Raw genomic sequence first — 6,119 nt, 5'->3', positions numbered from 1 at the left:
AATCAATGGAAAAAATTACACTGAATTGGTGAACGATCGGACCTGATGACTATTGTAATCAGATGATCTTCTATCTGAACTACAATAACACTTCAGGTCAGTGGGGGCGTTCAGATCGAGTGAAGAAACTTTGGGGTATTTTCCTGCACCCCCATCTGCCTACCAGCCAGGACATCCACATTCTCTGTGCTTCATTTTAATTAATGTTTTAACCTTAACTTTGTTTTAAATATTCTCATAAACAAGCAGAGTGGCTCACAAAGTATTATTATTATTATTATTATTATTATTATTTATTATCTTCTTTAAGTCAATTGAAGCCCCACTAATGTTGGGTGTGAATTAACTGTAACATCCAGAACATTATCCCACTCCCTTCTAGGAATGCGGTAGTTTATACCCAAGGTCGTATATTCCTGTCATCCTCTGGTATTGGCAGAATGAAGATTCACTGTATGTATAATGTACTAGTAGTATTTTCTCTCCCCACTAGAGGGTGATCTTGGTTCGCTTTGAGACATTCTTTGTGCCCTTTTCTGGACAGAGATCACCATCTAGTGGGGTCAAATACGGCAAATGGTTCATCAAGTGTCATTTTGTCCATCAGTAATATACACTGAGAAAAATAACCTATTGTCAGGTTGCGCTGGTAAAGCGGGTGAGCGCATGGGCAGGCAAGCAGGCGAAGTACGGGGAAATCGGGGAAACGGAGAGCAGGAAACATCGGATGCACGATACAGACATCTAATATCACTAACATCAATGACGGACCAAGAACTAAGGCAAGACATGGACTCAAATAAACGAGACTGGGCGAAAATAATCAGACACAGCTGGGTAAGATCAGGCAAGCCCACGTGGATAATCAGGGGGCGTGGCACACACGAGGATCGGACGAGCCGGGCATGACACCTATAGAATTTATTCAAATAAAATGAGGTAACAATTAGCACTCTGTCACGCCCACGCAGGCGGACACCACCGGCTGCGGCTCATTGCGCAGGATGAGTATAGAGTTAAAACCAGCCAGACGTCACTTACACATTGCGAAGTATTGCGCTGATGTATAGAAGCCATACCAAGCACTTTCTTGTCGATTGTCTCTCCCTGATACCCAACCCTGCCTGTTTACCTAGTGTCTTCTCCTTTCCCCTCTCTCTCTCCCGTTCCAGACCCTTCCCGGTACCTGACCCGTCCTCCCAGCCTGCTCCTGCTCGTCCTGTTCCCGCACCCCCGTGTGTTCCTGTCTTGAGCTTCCTTGTAGGACTGACCCCCCGGCTTACGACCTCCCTGCCTGTCTTTCGATCTTGCCTCTTGCCTGTCCCTTTCAGTGCCTCTGTTTGGTTTATCCAAATAAAGCGCTTAGCGGCTTGCATACCCGGATCTCGATCACTCGGTCTTGGTTGTCGTGACACACTCAGTTTTTTGAGTAAATTTAAACTGATGGTTTTTTTTTTTTTTTGAGTAAAGTATACCCAATTTTAGGAGATAAAATGCATTAAACGAACTACTTACTTTCACAGTCTTATATGATTTACTCAGATTAATTGAGGCAACATATATGTACTCACATTTTTGGGTGAACATTTTTATGAGAAAGATAAACACCAAGCTTAACAAGGAATATGCTCAATACCAATTAAAGGCCCTTTTTGGCAGCAGGCAGAATGTAAGTGTCTTTGCCAGCATGAGCCTGATGCAGTTTCCTGTCCAGCTGCGAGTTAAAGGCTTTGCTCAAGGGCCCCTATACATGCGACTTTTCTGCTGAGGTTGGGCATGAACCAATAACCTTCTGATCACAGCCCACTGATCCACATGCTGCCCCATACAACAAAACCTGGCCCAAAGTCATTGGTGCAGTATTTCTCTGTTATTTTAAGGGTGTGCTGGGAAAAATGCTGTGTGGAATTTAAAATTATAATAGAAATCCTAAAAAATTATTGCACAAGCATTTTTTAAGTAAGTTTAGCTGCAGCACTAATAAGTATAACCTACTAAAATTGAAGCCTTAAGAATCACATGTTAAATATGAGGAAATTTAACAATGACCTTCTGGTCCTGCATAACATTTTCTTTGCTTTATGTATTAAATACAACCTGAATTAATCAAATAAAACCTATTTTTAAGTTATTTGATCTTATTTAAACATATCATAAAATTAACAGTTTATTTGTAATTTATATTTATTTCTATCCATCCATCTACCTTGCTACACTAAAAAATTGCATTGTTCAATGTAATTAATTTTACTAAACAATTATGACATAATTTATCTAAGAACAGATATGAATTGTAAGTTACATTTCATATGTATATAAACTAAATTCATTTTAGAAGAGTATAATTCATTGTTTTTAATTAATTAAACATCACCCATGCTCAGTCCACTTAAATGTAATTTGTATGTTGGGCTGCTATTAACCTGCACATTCTAATTAAATTCAGCTTACAGGCCATTTTGGTTACCTGTCCTTGGATGGTGGGTAATATATGCAGAAAGGTGTTAGGAGAGCTGTGACGCCCTTTGCTGTGCAGCTCCTGGAACCGGCCACCCCCCCCCCCTCGCAAACCAGTGGTGCTGGATGTATATTTGCATAGCATGACGTGATACTGCCTTTAATTTAAATTTATTCAAATCGACTGTGATGCTGTTGAACAGGGTAACAGTATAAAACCGCAGATGCAGTTAAAACGTGTTAGTTGTACTGAGTTAATAAATGTTGGGATGTCTGAATCAGTTCATAAGAATCCTAATATCACTACCCATTGAAAGGAATGTCCCACGGCTGTTGTGTCCTAAGTACTATCTTAGCATGAAAGGCAAAGAACCGATTAACACCCCGGAATTAGTTCACATAAGAAATTTATAAGTGATGGGAAGCCACACCTGCTGGCCCAACAGAGCACATGGGGCCGCGTAGGAGGAGCCCTGACTCTGACGTACTGTACACTATCACACCTACACACCTGCTGGCCGAACAGAGCACATGGGGCCGCGTAGGAGGGGCCCTGACTCTGACGTACTGTACACTATCACACCTACGCACCTGCTGGCCGAACAGAGCACATGGGGCCGCGTAGGAGGGGCCCTGACTCTGACGTACTCTACACTATCACACCTACGCACCTGCTGGCCGAACAGAGCACATGGGGCCGCGTAGGAGGGGCCCTGACTCTGACGTACGCTACACTATCACACCTACGCACCTGCTGGCCGAACAGAGCACATGGGGCCGCGTAGGAGGGGCCCTGACTCTGACGTACTGTACACTATCACACCTACACACCTGGTGGCCGAACAGAGCACATGGGGCCGCGTAGGACGGGCCCTGACTCTGACGTACTGTACACTATCACACCTACACACCTGCTGGCCGAACAGAGCACATGGGGCCGCGTAGGACGGGCCCTGACTCTGACGTACTGTACACTATCACACCTACACACCTGCTGGCCGAACAGAGCACATGGGGCCGCGTAGAAGGGGCCCTGACTCTGACGTACTGTACACTATCACACCTACACACCTGCTGGCCGAACAGAGCACATGGGGCCGCGTAGGAGGGGCCCTGACTCTGACGTACTGTACACTATCACACCTACACACCTGCTGGCCGAACAGAGCACATGGGGCCGCGTAGGAGGGGCCCTGACTCTGACGTACTGTACACTATCACACCTACGCACCTGCTGGCCGAACAGAGCACATGGGGCCGCGTAGGAGGGGCCCTGACTCTGACGTACTGTACACTATCACACCTACGCACCTGCTGGCCGAACAGAGCACATGGGGCCGCGTAGGAGGGGCCCTGACTCTGACGTACTGTACACTATCACACCTACGCACCTGCTGGCCGAACAGAGCACATGGGGCCGCGTAGGAGGGGCCCTGTCTCTGACGTACTGTACACTATCACACCGACACACCTGCTGGCCGAACAGAGCACATGGGGCCGCGTAGGAGGGGCCCTGACTCTGACGTACTGTACACTATCACACCGACACACCTGCTGGCCGAACAGAGCACATGGGGCCGCGTAGGAGGGGCCCTGACTCTGACGTACTGTACACTATCACACCTACACACCTGCTGGCCGAACAGAGCACATGGGGCCGCGTAGGAGGGGCCCTGACTCTGACGTACTGTACACTATCACACCTACACACCTGGTGGCCGAACAGAGCACATGGGGCCGCGTAGGAGGGGCCCTGACTCTGACGTACTGTACACTATCACACCTACACACCTGGTGGCCGAACAGAGCACATGGGGCCGCGTAGGAGGGGCCCTGACTCTGACGTACTGTACACTTTCACACCTACACACCTGGTGGCCGAACAGAGCACATGGGGCCGCGTAGGAGGGGCCCTGACTCTGACGTACTGTACACTATCACACCTACACACCTGCTGGCCGAACAGAGCACATGGGGCCGCGTAGGAGGGGCCCTGACTCTGACGTACTCTACACTTTCACACCTACACACCTGGTGGCCGAACAGAGCACATGGGGCCGCGTAGGAGGGGCCCTGACTCTGACGTACTGTACACTATCACACCTACACACCTGCTGGCCGAACAGAGCACATGGGGCCGCGTAGGAGGGGCCCTGACTCTGACGTACTGTACACTATCAGAACTACACACCTGCTGGCCGAACAGAGCACATGGGGCCGCGTAGGAGGGGCCCTGACTCTGACGTACTGTACACTATCAGAACTACACACCTGCTGGCCGAACAGAGCACATGGGGCCGCGTAGGACGGGCCCTGACTCTGACGTACTGTACACTATCACACCTACACACCTGCTGGCCGAACAGAGCACATGGGGCCGCGTAGGACGGGCCCTGACTCTGACGTACTGTACACTATCACACCTACACACCTGCTGGCCGAACAGAGCACATGGGGCCGCGTAGGAGGGGCCCTGACTCTGACGTACTGTACACTATCACACCTACACACCTGCTGGCCGAACAGAGCACATGGGGCCGCGTAGGAGGGGCCCTGACTCTGACGTACTGTACACTATCACACCTACACACCTGCTGGCCGAACAGAGCACATGGGGCCGCGTAGGAGGGGCCCTGACTCTGACGTACTGTACACTATCAGAACTACACACCTGCTGGCCGAACAGAGCACATGGGGCCGCGTAGGAGGGGCCCTGACTCTGACGTACTGTACACTATCACACCTACACACCTGGTGGCCGAACAGAGCACATGGGGCGGCGTAGGAGGGGCCCTGACTCTGACGTACTGTACACTATCAGAACTACACACCTGCTGGCCGAACAGAGCACATGGGGCGGCGTAGGAGGGGCCCTGACTCTGACGTACTGTACACTATCACACCTACACACCTGCTGGCCCAACAGAGCACATGGGGCCGCGTAGGACGGGCCCTGACTCTGACGTACTGTACACTATCACACCGACACACCTGCTGGCCGAACAGAGCACATGGGGCCGCGTAGGAGGGGCCCTGACTCTGACGTACTGTACACTATCACACCGACACACCTGCTGGCCGAACAGAGCACATGGGGCGGCGTAGGAGGGGCCCTGACTCTGACGTACTGTACACTATCACACCTACACACCTGCTGGCCGAACAGAGCACATGGGGCCGCGTAGGAGGGGCCCTGACTCTGACGTACTGTACACTATCAGAACTACACACCTGCTGGCCGAACAGAGCACATGGGGCCGCGTAGGAGGGGCCCTGACTCTGACATCACACCTATACAGCTGCTTTTGAGAATCTGTGACTCCAGACTAACTAGTCAATTATTTTGCTATATTTGTAATTGTTAGTCACTGTATATAGGTTTGTCACTATTTTATGAACGTTAGGAATTCAGTCTGATGTATTTATGAACCTTGACAAACTGGTTTATCGTCATTTTAGCAATCAGTGGGCGTTTCCGATGCTTTTAGGAATCTTCTTTCATTTCTCAAAATGAAGTCAGTCTCAGAAAGAAACGACACAAGGAAGAATGTCATTTTCACAATGTTTCCCAAACCAGTCCTAGGGGCCCCAAATGGTTCACATTTTTGTTCCCTCCCAATCCCCAGGGAAGTGGGACAGAGCAGAAACATGGACTGTCTGGG

This window comes from Brienomyrus brachyistius, unplaced genomic scaffold, assembly GCF_023856365.1.
Source record: "Brienomyrus brachyistius isolate T26 unplaced genomic scaffold, BBRACH_0.4 scaffold42, whole genome shotgun sequence".
In the NCBI taxonomy this organism is placed as follows: Eukaryota; Metazoa; Chordata; class Actinopteri; order Osteoglossiformes; family Mormyridae; genus Brienomyrus; species Brienomyrus brachyistius.
Note: the sequence above shows the minus strand (reverse complement) of the source record.